The sequence below is a fragment of the Coturnix japonica genome, chromosome 2 (assembly GCF_001577835.2).
Source record: "Coturnix japonica isolate 7356 chromosome 2, Coturnix japonica 2.1, whole genome shotgun sequence".
In the NCBI taxonomy this organism is placed as follows: domain Eukaryota; kingdom Metazoa; phylum Chordata; class Aves; order Galliformes; family Phasianidae; genus Coturnix; species Coturnix japonica.
The window spans coordinates 98,470,234-98,486,860 of NC_029517.1; the positions used below are offsets into that span (position 1 = coordinate 98,470,234).

At 36.0% G+C, this 16,627-nt stretch overlaps 1 protein-coding gene across 1 annotated transcript in view; it reads left to right on the forward strand.

The window, feature by feature from the left end:
* Window positions 1–16,627, forward strand: part of SNTG1 (syntrophin gamma 1) — a 312,873-nt gene that overhangs the window by 137,617 nt on the left and 158,629 nt on the right. The gene's annotated exons all lie outside the window — the stretch shown is intronic.

A 16,627-nucleotide genomic window follows, 5' to 3' on the forward strand; every position in this document is an offset into this window, starting at 1 on the left:
CAATTTATATCTCAGAGTTTTTATTTGTGCTCACCAAGAGCTGGCCTGGTGTTTGTCCTTATGTATTTCCAATGTATCTACAAAAACATACACTTTTCATCTCCCTTACATATTATTCCTGAAATTAAATTTCAGGAAAGAACTGTATAGAGTCTCTCAGTACAAGAAACATTTGCACTCTTATCAAAATCCATGGTCTACAGGTCTGCACTGAAGCTGATCTGTCGCTGAATGCTTGAACTGCCTCACCAGCATCTTCTAATATACACTGATAGCTATGAAGAGAGGGAAGATAGAAGGAAAAGCAGCCCCTGGTGCCTGCTGGAACCCAAATAAATAAATGGTAGTTATTCGTTCCACTATGGAATGTTTATCCACAATTTACCTAGAGACATGCTTGATTCTTTGGAGGTTAATGGAGCTTCACTGTCAGCAACTCAGTCCCCTCCTCAACGCTATTTCTTTCTTCATCTCCACTTTACAGGAAATAGTATTTTCATTTTATCCCAATTACTCTAACAAGAGGAGAATAAATGACTTTTCTTTTTTAGCATCCATCCAAAATGCTGCAGTGCCATTCCTCTCCACTCAAAGTGGCAGCACAGTGCTACCATTAGCTTTTTAAGCTATTTTGTCTGTCTTTTTTCCCTTTGAGAACTTAGTGGAGTGTTCTTTGTGGTTTGATTTTGTTTGTTTGTTTTGTTCAATTGATAATTTTGGAGAAGTATGACCATGTGAACAAATGGAAAAGAAAACGGTTTTTGTCTTGTTTAATGATGTCATTGTGCAGTAATTGTGAGTCTGCAAGCTTCATTACTCAAAGGCCTTTTCCAGCAGGTGCAGGGGAAATGGATTTAAGTTGAAAGAGGGTAGATTTAGGTTGGATGTTAGGGGGAAGTTCTTTACTAGCAGAGTAGTGAGGTCCTCGAACAGGCTGCCCAGGGAGGTTGTGGATGCCCCATCCTTGGAGGTGTTCAAGGCCAGGTTGGATGGGGCCCTGGGCAACCTGATCTAGTAATTGTGGAAGTTTGGTGGCCCTGCCAGGCAGGGGGGTTGGAACTTCATGATCCTTGAGGTCCCTTCCAACCCAGGTCATTCTATGATTCTATGATCCTGCCTGGTATGTGAAAGAAGGCAATTTTCAAGCCCTGTTACTTTAAAGGAGACCTGCTTCAATTTGGATCTCCTGTAATGTCGCTAGAAGATTTGGAGGTGCTAACAGGTTCTCCTGTTTCACTTCTCATTTCAAGCAGGATCAAAGCAGCAAGATTATTTGCCTGGCTGGAGGTGTCCTCTAGCACACTTGCACTCTCTTTGGTACCAAACATTCTGAATCCTTTTTACATGCCTATGAATATCTGCCTACAAGATTATCTATCAAAACCACATATGATGCTGCTCTGAAAAAACTGTTTGTCTCGTAAGTCAGATAGAACTTACATACTTGCAGAAGTATTTCTGCTCTGCTACAGAGCTGAAACACCTGTAATACTTACTGCCAGGGAGAGAGGATTCTTCTGTTATCTCCTTACTTATGTGTTTGTTGTTTTTTTTTTTTTTGTTTGCTTGTTTGTTTGTTTGTTTTGTTTTTTTCTCTCTCTTTTTTTAAATAAATGGGAATTCCTAGTTGGAAAACTGTGAGGAAGCTATATTGAGTAATGCAGATTATATTAAAATGTCTGCAATTCAGTTTGCTTTTAGGCTAATGGTTTCCTTGAAAATTTTTTCAACTTCAGGGGCATTAAAATCATAAGCTTATATTTGGCAGCTTGAAAATTACGCAGAGGATAAGGTATTTCCTTTTAGAAGAGTCTGTTTTTCAACTAACAAACTGCAGTTTTGCCTCTGGGTTGCCGTCTAGATTTAGAAGCTCAGAATTTGCTGTTTCTTTTAACTGGAGTATTTCAGTTTTTATCTTTTGGGTCTGAAGTCACCCCATCCCCTGATGATGCACTTACCCTTTAGTCTCATCTGTTTTTCCTGCAAAACACCTGTTCACCCTTCCACTTCAGAGCACAGAATCTCAGATGAAGAGAGCAGCTCAGAAGGATAATTGTGAAACAGTGCCAAATTCCTTTCTTCATTTGTTTTTTTTTTCTGAACACTGCTTTTGATTCTTTATGCTTTACTTTAGAAAGGAAGAATGAAATTCATATTAAAATGGTAAATAGCAAAATAAATTGGCAGACACCCAAATGGGAGACTCTTAGTGGATACCACTTTCAGGATCTTAGACTACTACCTGAAAGCAAACTAATGACTTGTAATTATTCACAAGGATATATAGCTTTAAATGTGCCCGATAATTTTTGTATGATGAGGTGTCTTGCTCCAATATACAGGAGGGAGGCAAGGTTCTTTTGATATTTTACGCCCGGCGTGAGATTAAGAAGAAAACATTCAAATGTTGATCCGACCAGTTGGCCTCTTACATGAGGGTATCATATGTGCTGATTTCTACGTATGTTTCAAGCTGAACTGTTAATCCAAGATGTTAGTACCATTTATATGCAGGGGAGCTTTTTCCCTGTTTGAAAGATGTAGTGAAGACTACAAGTTATTCCCAGTTATAACACAAGTGCAGTAAACTCTCAGACAGGAACCTCTATTTCCTTCGTCAGATAATTTTTGTGCTGGGTTTCTCAGTTTTTCTTTAAAAACGCTCAACAGAGAAGTGCTATAGATTTTTATACACACCCCTTTTTTTATCCATTTCATTGAGTTTGTGAAACATATCTACTTCTTTCTGAAGTAGATGCTTTCTTAAATTAATGCTTTCTTAATTCTTTTTTTTTTTTTTTTTTTCCCTTCTTCTTTTTTTTGCATCAATCTTTGCAGTTCAGAACAGCCTCAGATCAGACAGCTTACTTCCAAATAGATTTATTTAGGTACATCTATGCCTGAAGAAAATACCCCAAACTTTTTACTCTTATGGAGAGGCAAGTGACAGCTTTCTGCTTGAACAACTACTCATGCATATTTATTGAATAGCTTCTTTGAGGATGTTATGATGAGCTGGCTTATCAGTGAAAATGACTTGACGTAGTCTCAGATCTCAGTATCTGTGATTCCAATTAGGAGTTTAATAAATGTTGAAACCTTTTAAATCTCTCATTTATTTATAATGTAGCATGACAATAAGCAGCTGATGATGGTAGAGAAATTCAACACGAATCTACTGTCTAGATTTTATTTTCTGATTTTTCTGTTTTTCCTTTTTTTTTTTTTTCCTCTTTTGGTATCTTGCAGAGCCTGCATCTGTGCCCCCTGCATGTTTAACTTCAGAGAACTCATTGTTAGTTCCATTGTACTGTAGCAGTTTTCATCCTTCACAGTCAGAAATAGGCAACAAATTATTATTCTTGAGCAGTATCTATGATAGACCATGCTACTTCTCTAGTATATGTAGTGTGGTTTCTCATGCTACAAAGAAAAAGATACATTAAGAAATAACCAACTTCTCAGAGTGAATGAATAACTGAGCTTACTTGTGATAGTTGGAGAAGCTATCCTTTTCATCATATGAGTGTCCTGTGGATTCATATCTGATATGATCTGCTAAGTCATTTGTTCATACAGCTGCCAATATTGTGAGTTTTCTCATGTATCATTCTTGCACTACAGAAATATTTTCTCTAGATGAGCTTTGCCAATCTCTGACAGCTCCTAAGAGTTAAAGTATAGTACTGTAAGAAGAGAAGCGCTGCAGAATATCACAAAATGCACTTAATGCCTCGTGGTTTTGCAACATCTTGTTAATAGCTTTGAAGATAGCAGTTTGGACACTTCAAGAAGATACAGATTTTCAGGCAGGTGTCAATAGCTTACATGCTGCTGGACTCATTGCTTCCAGATCATCCAGTTCTTGGATGTTTTTAAGATATATGCCAGTAATACTGTATTTATCATAAGTGAACAAACTGTCCACAGAAAATGTAGGATTTATTTAATACAGCTGTTAAACAATGTATTTGTGTATACTTTTGTCTGAAGATGGCAATTGTTGAAATTCAAGTCAGCCTAAACTATGCTTAGATAACTATATGCCATCTCCAGCAATTATTCTGTAAATAAAATTATTTATTTTTGTTTTCCAGGCTTTTTTGCCATATGAAACCAGCAGGAGATTATAACCCAGAATAACTGGAAAATGATACCAAACTGGGCCATTATCATAATTACATACAATTATATTTACTGAATTTTTTGTTTGTTTGTTCTTGTGGAAGTGATTGAATAAGTGGAAGTTTCCTTGATTTGAAACCTCCAAAAAATGTCAGATTTTGGTCCTAGTTATTTAGGATTTAATTTTTTATCAGTGACAGATATTTGGAAGTGGCACATGATGACTGTGATTAATTTAGAAATACAGGTATGCTTTTGGACCATGGTTTCTTCCTTTTAACGGTGGCTAATTGCCATCAGTCAGTTTTCTTGTCTTGAGGGCAGCTTACTGAAAAAATCAATCTGTAGACTTGCAGTTCACTGAAATTTTGGAACACTCTGTCCAGCGTATAGGCCAAAAATAAAATTGCCCCAATGCAATTAAAAATGTTATTGATGCTTGGAGTTTTCTCTGCTCCAGTTTACTTAATTTAAATGTTGTCTTCAGAGTATAGAATTTAATGTAGAATTAATTAGCGTAGAATTTAATAATAATTTGGCCAATGATCATAGTCTCTTCCTTTCTGGACTTTTGCCATTCATTTTTTAGAAAAGGATTACATTTAATGAAGTAATTGTGTTGGGTTTTTTTTTGACCATTTTGTGTAGATGCAATTTTCCAAGAAGAGATCATGACTGTAAATAATCTAAGCTTGCTGGTTTTGAAGGTTGAATGTTTTCAGGGGATATCATAATTAGAGATTTCAGAGTCACAATTTTATGGTTTTGATTTATTTTTCCTTTAAGCACTTCTATCTTTTTCAGGCTATGGGAGCTTTCTGTCTATATCAGGAAATAAGAGCCATTTCTATCTCTGAAAGTGAATTAAGAATCCTATAGATTAGAGTAAAAATCTGCTGCATAATCATCACTTAGGAAAAACAGATGATGAAATATTTTGTACTTGTAAACATCTTTAAGGTTGTTTTTTCTAAGATAACACATGTTTTCTCTTCAGTGCTTATTTTTAGCCAGTGAATGATTGCCAGTTCCCCAGTAGAGCTTCTGCAGCCCCTGTAATGGCATTTTCTTCTGAGTCACAGTAAGAATTACCTCTTGGAGCTCAGCCTTTATAGATTCTGCAGGCATAAGGCCTCTGCCCAATGGAAAGGTGGATTTGGGCTGTTTCTGTAGAGTGAATTTTACTCTTTTGACTAGCATTTACATCCTGCAGCTTGCAAACTATTTGTATGTGTGTACTTTCACATGCTGAAATTTGATGGTAAGTTTATGGTGGAAACCTGCCAGTTTTATGAAGAGTAAGAATTTTGCCAAATTACATTTTATAATCCCACTTAAGGAAAAGACAAGATGCAGAGATATTTAAAAAAATAAATAAATAAAATAGTTTATCACTGCAGTAATAATACTAAAGAGAATTTCCTGCAAGATGAACAGAACTTACATATAAACAGTAAGTGAGTGTGAATGCACTTAGTATTTAATAGACCTTAATGGCCTAATAGTCACTAGTTACTGCTTAGTACTTTCAGTTTCTCTGTCAAAACAACCTCAACAGAAAGTGGGCAAGGCTATCATATACCCATAAAAAAACCACAGTAGACATAATGACTGTCTGATACTTGATACAAAGTTTTGTGTTTTCTTTAAAGTGGGTGTTTTTTAAAGCCTAGCTTTGTCTTGTTAAGGCATTGCTGATTGTACTTGAAGTGTTTTGAAGTCATTATCTGTGCTGCACCAGTTTTGACAAGTTTAATGAACAGGCTCTAAATATTTCCACATTGCTTTTCAGAATGCTCTGTAGCACCAGAGTTCATTTTCTTAGTCATTTTACATTTAAAAGAGACTCTCGGGAATAGGACTTTTAAAATGTAATAAATGCCATACCTTAGGGGACTGCAATGTGGATTTAGTTTATATTACTGCCCACCTCCCCCAAAACAAACAAACAAACAAACAAAAAAGGAAAGCTGAAATTTATTTCACCTGAAAATTTGTTTTCGAAAAGGTGATTTTCTGGGGAGAGGGGGGGGAGAGGGAAGGGGGGGAAGACCTTTGAGCCTTTGAGAGACCCATCTGTCCAGTCCTTTCCTAGAGCATGAAATCATGAGATCTGCTGTTCTTGAACCATTCCTGGAATATTTTTATTTAATTAATTCTTAGGAAAAAAAATAAAAATAAAAATAGAGTAGAACACATCTAGTGACAAGATCCTGGTTCTCATGGGCAATTTATCCCTGTGAACTGATAAAGGGTTTCTGCTACTAGAAAGTTCCTATGCCATCTTTGCTGTGATTTAATCTCGTACTCCTTATTCACATTAAACAGGGACAGCAACTTGTTTCCATTCCCTTTTTTCTATGTACATATATACGTAAGTTTATTTATGTGTATATACAAAATTTCTGGAAGCACAGTTGTTTATATATGTGCATATATTAAGTATATATATGAGAAAATTGAGATTCTCTCAGTCTTCTTTGTTCTGGGCTAGGAGGACTTTAATTCTCACAGTCTGTAGGCAATATTTTGGTACGTTTTACCATTAATACTGCTGTTCTCTGAGCTGTTTCCATATGCTTTTCGTTTGTTTTTGTCACGGACATAGATTGATCTAGGATGTATTGTACATAGAGCTAAAAAGAACAGACCACAGGGGAGTGCAGTAGTGCAGATTGGATGGAAGTGATGCTCCTTTACTGGAGTTATCTCTGGCAGTGTATACTAGGGAAACTTTGATTCAGCTGCCAGCGTGACCTTCTGCTTCTGGAATTAAAATGGTAACTCTGCTAGTAACTTTTGTTGAGGGAAAATAGAAATACAGTTCAGTCTTCGGAGTGAAGAACGGTACATGGGAAAATTATTTGTCAAATGTTATTGTCAAAGTTATTTCAGATATTGCACAGTTCTGAAGTTTATGAAGGCAAAGTGACAAAAAAAAAAAAAAAAAAAAAAGTTTGATGTAATACAGTTGGGTACCTGTCCTCCCTTTAGCTTTGCCTTACATTTTTGTTTCTTTGGTAGTTCCTCTCGTATGGGTAGATGTATTTCTGCTGTAAGGGGAAAATATATATATTTTTTTCTGCATGCTGTGTATATTACACAAAGACAAATTATGTCTTTGTGGAATATACAGCCTCAGTAAGACTTTTGGTAAGGATAAGTCTGTCATCAAAACAGTGATTTTGAATCTGTGTTTGTTGCTCTATTTTATCAGCTTAGAAGGCTGATGAATTAAGCTAAGCTGCAGAAATCCTATTTCACATTTTGTCCTTATTGAAAGATCTAAATTGCTTTTCTCTGTCAGATAAATTCCAAAGTAGGCACATATAATCAAGGTAATGAACATAATGTATCTTCAGTTGTGGATTTTTTTCAGCTGGTCTCTCAAACCTTAAAAGTCTGCCACTGGAAAACATAATTGCATTTTTCTATTTTAATTCTAGCATATTATCTCACCTTCTTTGTCTGTTTTTAGGTACTTATTTAGTGATTTCTTACATGTTGCTGGATTGCTATTCCTGTTTGATACCCCACTGATTTCAGTGGGACAGCATGCAAGCACAGCAGCCTACCAAATGCTGATTGGTGCCCTTGGGAGCTCTAGTTCCCCTAAGCAATGTCTGCCTTGAAAATGCATTACAAAAAGAAGATGCAGAGATACTATTGAAGTTCACGCTGTTAGAATTGCCACAATAGAAACTTTACCATATGTATTTAAAGACTAATGCAGTCCTTTAAAATATAAGTGTTCGTGTATCAAAACTGTCTGTGTGTGTGTGTGTGTGTGTGTATATATATATAATGGCCAAAATCACCCTCCTCTTCCTAGTAGTGATGTCACTCACATATACTGTATGCAGTAACAGATATATGTTCAAAAACTCGAGTATATAGAAAAACTGAGACAAAATGAAAAAAGTAAGAGGACACTTTCATTTCACTTTTAACTCAAAACTTAAAAAATGACACGGAGTTTTATGAAAGTGCAAATTGCTACCAGGCTAATACTATTGTTTCATAATTCCTATAAAACCTGCCCAGTTTGTCAGAGGTCTTTATGTGATGTGAATCAGGTTTGAAGCATTTTGAAGGTACAAAAAGGCTGACAGGAAATTAATTTCTAAGGACAAAATAAATTAAACACTGAGACTACTGTTCTGGTTTCAGAGCAGTAAAAAAGCTAGCAGCAAAAAAGCTTCTAGATATTAAACTTTGTCCTGGTAAGTGCTACTTGGAAAAAAAAAGGTGTCCATTAGAAAGCTCAGAGGAAAGTCCATAACCATCTTTCTTGTACATGGGAAGTGTGGTTGATGGTATCATCATTAATAACACCCTTAAAATACAAACAAACGCAGCACATACCTGAAAGGAGCATCGTTTCCTTACTGAAATGGGATTGGGGAGGGGGGGAGGGAGGGAGGAGAGCCCAAGGGACCATTCAAAGATGGCACTTCTCAGTGTGTCAGATATAACAAAGAGATTTCCTTGTAAATTAAGAAACAGTGTAGTTCCATACAACAAGAATGTTTCTGTAAGTAAGAGGGAGTGCATGAGATTGCTTAGGGGGTTGGAGCTAGAACTCATGCTAGAGTGTATTCATCACATGGTCAGGCAGCTCCTATAACTAAAGTTCCAGTTATGTGTAATCATTTTCTGTGCTGTGTGGGAGGAGTCCTTGTGGAACCAGAAAATGGAGAAAATGGCCTAGATGAAAACAACTTATCTGATGCTTTTTAACTGTAATAAGTTGAATGCATTTTCATATAATGGTAGTGTGACTGATAGAATTTGTGTTTTAGGAAAATTACTGTTTTTCTTATTAAGACTTTTCTATCCTGATCCATTTAACCTTTTTCCTCTCTGACTGAAGCAGATTGACCATCTTTGTCACTTTCCTTGTTCTGTATTTTTGCTTACCTATTTCTGAAGTAAATAGGGTGAGTAGGATTCAAACACTACAAAGAAGCAGACGAGATGGTTTTTAAACACTGATTACTGATCAAAAGCGTCCTTGAATGTTCATAAATATTTAGTCTCCCAAACTCAAATGGAACAACAGTTAGAAAACTACAAATAGTTTTGTACGTGTGTGAGAGTCTTCTCTGATTTTATTCCCTGGAGAAGTCAGTGACAAAATGTAGGTTATAAGGGTCTTAACATTTTTTAATTCACATTTATTTAAATGAAATGGGAATGATCTCCCTTTTATAAGTTTTTATCTCTGAAAAGAAGCATATATGAGGTTTTGATTTAAAATCAACAACCAGCATTGTTGTGAAATTGAGTCAACATAAGTGGATATAGCAATGCAAAGTATTGTTTTCTTCATGCTTGATAACCTGCTCATTTTTGCTATTCCCCTATTTCATTATTTCTTATTGGTACACAAGGCATAATGAATGATGTGTTCTTTTGAAAATCTGTAGTTATTTTTGCCTAAGTATTTTGAGAAGCAAGACAGATTATGACAAAATTCAATTTGATTACTGTAGGAAAAGGTAATATGATGATAAAATAAGTGAAAGCATTTTTTATTATGATTTCCTTTGTGTGAAGACAGACTGTGTGGCTAATGGAGTGTAGGTTGCTAAGCAAGGACAAATTCAGAAGATCCTCTCAAAGCAGCAGTTCCTGTAGTATACTCATGCAACTGCTGGTTTAAGTGAAGCCATGGAGTTTTAGTATCGTAACTGTACCACTGCATGGAATGCTTCTCTATTTGTTACAGAATCAGAGGTTTGGTGATGACTCCTTTGTTCCCTCAGTTGCTATATCTTTACAGAGTACGAGTGTGTAAAAATATACTATGAGACTCAGTACATTATTGTTAACTGAAAATAACCACTGAGAAATGTGAAGTTGTTGGTATTTTTGAAGGTAATGGAGAAGTTTCCACTCGGGTCAGCAGAGAGAAAATTTCATCTGCAAAATTCTGAACATGGAAGTCATTACTTTTCAAAGTAAAAATAATCTATGTGTCTGGTAGATTTCTGCAGGGTTTATAAAAGGAAAAAAGAAATAGGAAAAAATAAAAATGTTGTATAGACTATTAAGCATGAGAGTGGTACTGTTTTGTACAACATCCTTGTCTCTTTAAATTAAAGAAATGTGGATTTGATGGATATGCCACTGAGTGGATTAAGGAATTGGCTGTATGGTCACACTCAAAGATTTGCTGTGAACAGCTCAGTGTCCAGACCAAAGAGGCGACTTTCCTCAGCAGTCTGTATTAGGACCAGTATTATTTAACATCTTTGCTGGTGATGTGGTTGGTGAGACTGAGTACAGCCTCAGCAAGTTTTCCAGCAAAAAAAAACTGTGTGGTGCTGGCAATATTCTGTGAACATGTCAGCATGTCCAGAGGGACCTTGATGGGCCTGAGGGGTGGGCTTGTCCAAAACTCAAGTAGTTCAACAAGGACAAATTTGAAGTCCTGTACGTGGGTTGGGGCAATCCCAAGCGCAAATACAGGCTGGACAGGGAATAGATTGGGAGCAGCTTTGAGGAAAAGGACTTGGGGCTGTTGTTTGATGAAAAGCTTTGCATGACATGGCATCCTGTACTTGCAACCCAAAAAGCTAATTTTATTCTGGGCTGATTCACAAAAAGTATAGCTGCAGGTCAAGGGAGGTGATTGTACCCCTCTACTCTGATCTGAAGTACTCTCTTCAGCTCTGGTGCCTGCAGCACAAAAAAGATGTGGAGCTCTTGGGCTCTTGGAGCAGATGTTGAAGAGGTCAGGAGGATGATCAGAGGGTTGAAGCACCTTTCCTATAAGGAAAGGTTGAGGAAGCTGGGCTTGCTCAGCCTGGAGACAAGAAAAAAGAATGTTCAGAGGAGACTTTCGAGTAGCATACAAATGCTTAAAAGAGACCTACTGGGAAATTGGAAAGAGACTTTTTATTAAGGAGAGTAGTGATAAGGGAAGAAATAATGACTTAAAACAAGAGGAGATTTAGGTATTACACATCAGGAAGAAATTGTTCACTATGAGGATAATGAGGCATTGGAACATGCTGCCCAGAATGCAGGATGTTGAAGGTCAGGTAGGATGGGGCTTTGGGCAAACTGGTCTGGTGGAAGATGTTCCTACTTGTGGCATGGGGTTTGGAAGTACGTAATCTTTAAGGCCCTTTCCAACCCAAACCATAATATTATTTTGTGATTAACAGTTCCCAGGTTTTCTCTTAGGCTTCTGATACTCAGCCCTAGCCTTTGCTTTTGTTACAGAATCACAAAATTATAGGGATTGGAAGGAACCTCTGGAGATCATCTAGCCCAAGTTCCCTGCTAAAGCAGGCTCCCCACAGTAGGTTACACAGGAGAGCATCCAGGTGGGTTTTTTACGTCTCCAGAGAAAGTGTCTCCACAAGCTCTGTAAGCAGACTGTTCCAAGTGCCTTGTAATCCTTAAGCAAAAAGTTTTTTCTCATGTTCATATGGAACTTCCTCTGGTCTTTGTCTGCCACCCCTTGTCCTGATTCTGGGCACCACTGAAAAGAGCCTGGCCCCATCCACTTGACACCCACTCTTTAGGTATTTATAAGTGTTGATAAGATCCCCTCTCAGTCTTCTCTTTTCTAGTTTGAGCAATCCCAGGTCTCTCAGCCATTCCTTATAAGAGAGATGCTCTAGGGCTCTGCAAAGATGATTAAATTTGTAGCCCTCCACTGGACTCTCTCTTGTAGTTCCCTGTTGAACTTCAAAATTATGAACAGTAGTGATTCCAAAATAATACTTTAAATCATTATATTTCTAATTATGGATAAGGTATATCTAATTCATTCCACAATCAGAGTAAATCTGATTTTGAAGTTTTAAATACACAAAATAAACGCTTTTACAATCTTCATAAAATTAGTGTTAGATATACTATTTGTATAGTATCTCTAACTATATATAATTTATATTATACATATTATAATATATTATATAGATATTATATACATATATATATATATATATATACACACATATTATCTCTATATATAATGTAGCTGAAAGCACAACCTACCTTTATTTTTTATAAAATAAAAGTAAGTTGTGCTTTCAGCTACATTGCTACAGACTGACTTTCCTCTTCTTACTGCATGCTATATTTTATACTAAGGCTTAATATGCAACATACATTTATAAAATAATAATAGCACTTAGGTTTGGTTTTATTGCGTTCAGTCATTTTCCCTTTCCCAATGAAACTTGTCAGTGCTATTGTAATTATTTCTCAGAGGTTTTTATTCATGTAAATGTTTACCTTTGTGTTGTTGATGCATGATTCCTTTACCGATTGTCACAGAAGTCAACTTTTTATTAGAAACAACTTTTCATACAGTCACTCATGCAGCAGTTGGCTGTACAGTTGTTGCATTTCCCTGAGAATGTCTCACCCCGTTCAGCTGAGCAACACTGAGTCTAAGGAGTGATTATCTTTCACTCCAGGGCAACTGTTTCTGTGGCATGTGAGGAAAAGGGCAACGTACATGGGTAAATTAATCTGAATGAACATTTAGAGGGAGAATTAAATTGTTATGGAAGATTTATATTATGTCATTGCTGAAGGCTCTGAGCAATCCTCCATAATTGTAGACGTAATTCCAGACATAGCAGTATTTTAAATAGTACAGCACATATCATTCCTTCAGTGAAAATGAGAGCTATTAAAACTATCTTTTTGGAGTATGATGTGTAGCAAAGTAAACATAAATAAATAAATAAATAAATAAATAAATAAATAAATAAAGCTTTTTAATATTAAATACAACTTTTAGGTTTGTTTTTTTTTTTTTTTTAATTTTAGATCATTTTTGCATTCAACCTCATATCAAAAGGTAAGCATTGCATTTATTTTTAGTAAATGCACTTCTTAATATTTGCAAAATCACTGAGAGTTGCACAACTGCATAGGATGAGATTTAGGTGCATGCTTCTTTCCCTTTTGCTCCCATTTTCTCCTAGCATGAAGCAGCTTTGTTCACATGCTCTTTGGAATTCTCGTTTCTCTGTAAATGCGTTCACCTGCTACACTCAGAGAATAGTGTTCAGTAGTGAAGCTGGTTGAAATGACAGTCTGTCTGGTCTTTGGTGGGTAAAGTCCACAGCCTGATGTGTTTAAAGGTTCTGCCATCATTTCCCACTTTATTGGATTATGTCTGAGTGCTTTGTCTGCTGTGATTCTTCAGATATGGTAGCCTCTCCCAGTTATGCTACAAAATCAAAAACTATTACAAATGAAAGTCTCAGTCATAGCCAGTGCTCCTCCTGCCTCCTCACTCAATCCAGTTTGATATTACCATATATACCCCTGGATCTGCAACCCAGTCTGCAGTTTCTTACAGGCAGCAAGAGAGAAAAAATCATTCATTAAGAAAACTAGATACAAACAAATATTGTCACAGTCTGCTTGGGTCCCAGTACCACGAATAAAGTGGATCCATCTGTCAAGTCTTTCCAGCTCATGCTTCCTCTGTTTTCACTCATTTGTGAAGTATGAATATGTCCTTCACAGTCAAGGGCAATGGTGTGGCCTCAGTGAGGCAGTGTGAACATCATTCCTGCCTTGTGTCTTTTATGTTGTCCCGTCATCTATCTTTAAATTCTTTCTTCTATCCTTTTGCTTTAATATAATCCATAGGAATTTAGGAGTATGGAAGGAAGGGGATTTCTGAGGCGTTGCACAATTTGGTATTTATCTTTGGATGCCCAGCTATCTGTGTCTGTGTGCATGGGAGTTAGGTGCAATGAGAGACAAACCTGAGCTGCCAAGCCTATTGTTCTCACCTCATGGTGAGAACTCAGCTGAATTAATGAATTTTCATGCACTAAATGGTATTCTGAACCTGGACCAAATCCTGCTGTGCTTAATTTCCTTTACTGATCCTTTTTTTCCAATAGCAGATAAAAGTTAATAGCTTGTTGTTAATCTTAAATGAGCCTTTTGGCTGATATTTTTTAGTTGCAGAACTGGTGTCCTTTCAGTTTTGGTTAGGTAATTGTGAGTTAACATGAAGACATTGAAACTAACCATAAATTATTTGTGTTATCTGTTTCTGGTAGGCATTGAAATATGTTCCGAGTTACTTCTGCACCTGCTTTTCATGACTTCTGGCATTTGGATTTTGAAGCTAAATGTTACATGAAAATATGAGTTTCTATTTATTGAACTGGACTTTATTTGGTAAAGGAAGTGTCACAGGAAGGAGAAGGGGAAAAAAAAAAAAAAAAAAGATATTATTCTGCAATGTACTAAGATTAGAGTTCTTTATTATCTGAACCCCATGGCAGAAACTGTAGAAGTATTTTAAATAATGCTTTAGTTTAAATTAAACTGTTTATACTGATCTTTTAACTAAGATTCCTTTCTGTAACTGGCATTATTAACCAGGCAATTCTTACAAGAGCTCTCTGACATTTCTTAATATCTTTCAAAAGATGCTTTTAGCATTCAATAATTGTATGTATTTGGTCCAATTTTTATACCGTACCTTCCCCTTGATAGGTGGTATCAGGGTCTTTGTGCAGTCTTGCAGTTCTTAATTTCAGCCTGGATTGCCAGGGCAACACCTAGTAAGTACATGCTGGTTGTGACTGACCATCAGTAAAGGGCAGCTAGACTTTGTGCTACTTACTGCTGTAGAAGAGAAGTGTTGAATTCTTGAATTCTAATTCTGCTGCAGCAAGTTAGTCCTACTACAGTTTCATGAAATGTGAAAGGGAGAGGTAGTTGAGGAAAAGAAAGGAGTATTACTCAGTGCTCTAATTTTAAGTGCCCTTTGAATTTTGAACTCAATCTAGCACATTTTTAATATGCTTTTATTCGTGTTTCAGAAAAGTATTTCTGTAGATTTCTAGCTGGGGGATTACAGAGCACAACGTATAGAGTTGTAACAATCGATTTTATTTCTCACTTAACAAGAAGCATGAGAGCAATTTCTCAAATCTGTTTCATTGTTTAAACCATAATCATCATGTCATTTGTTACAGTAATAGTTGAAGGACAGTTAACTGCTAAGCACTATCAGGTTTATTATGTATCCTTTTCAGAAATTACAGAAAATGAAGAATTTGCCAAAGTGGCTGAACTGAAATAGAACCAATATAAGCTTGCTCCACATTTATTTAGGTAAAGATATCATATGTAAAAACAAACAAACCCTACAACCATAAAACTATAAGCAGTAAGTTTCATCCTGGTACAGCTCATCTGTCAAATGAGCTTCTTATTGAGAAACAATTTATTTTAATGACCTTGCTCAGCAGACTACGGTGTCTCACTTCTTGCAGTTTTTCTTCCTTTTTTGAAGCAGGAACTTTGTAGCATTTTATTGGGCAGTTTTTAAATGTCCTCTGACTGGTATCTGGTCAAGCTTATGTTGCATCTCTTTGTAAGCATCTAAAATTGAATATACTTGAGCAATTTTTGTTTAGGTTGTGGAAAAGGCAATCTGCAATATTATTCTAGTAGGTGTCATTTTGTCTTCTGTTTTTGAGCTTCTCACAGACTTTGAGAGATATTTCTTCTATCTGGATTTAAAAGGAGGAAGGAGAAGAAAATGTATATAGCTTTTTTTGAGTATATTAGATTAAATGACTTGGATTTGTCAAAAAGATGATAAACATGATACCTCATCTTCAGAATTTGGAAATTAGAAAAGCTATAGCGCTTGAAGTACTTGAATCAAGAGAACTGGAGCACGATCATTCAATTCAAGCTTTTGAATATTTGTGTAGTATATATCTAATAGTGTCATCTAAGAACAGATTGTCTGAAATCTCATTAAATACACAATAACTTCTGAAATGTTTGAATGAGAGAGAAAAGATTAAACGGAATAATAGAGAAAATATGGGCAGATTGTGGAGATGGTGAGATAATGCTCTGAAAAGATTTGAAAAGATGAGAATTGAGAAGGATAAGTTAGTACATATTTTATGTTTTTGTTATTTTCCATCTTGTTGGTATTTTTACCTAGATGCAAATCAGTGCAAGTCATGACTATTTCCAAGGAACTCAAGATGAAACTTAATACAGAAAAAAATAATTCATTCACACATAACTTACAGATTAGAGTTTAAGATTTGTCGTGGTCTAAATATCTTGTATTAAATTTATTATTATAATTTATATTATATGCTGTATTGATGAAATCTGAAAATTACTGTAGTGAAGAGAGACTTTTTTAAGTCTTATGGTTGAAATCACACAACAATTTTACAGAAAGATTTTAGGTTAAATGTTAGGAAGAAATTCTTTACTTGGAGCTTGGTGAGGCAGAGGCATGGGCTGCCCAGAGAGATTATCGATTCCCCATCCCTGGAGGCATGGAGGCATTCAGGGCCAGGCTTGATAGGTTCGTGGGCAGATTGATTTAGTGTTTGGCAACTCTTACCATGGAAGGGAAGTTTTGAACTCAGTGATCTTGGAGGTCACTTCCATCCCAAGTAATTCATAGTCTAGAATTAATCTTTTTGTTGTTTTTTTCTTTATATCCCTTAAAACAAAG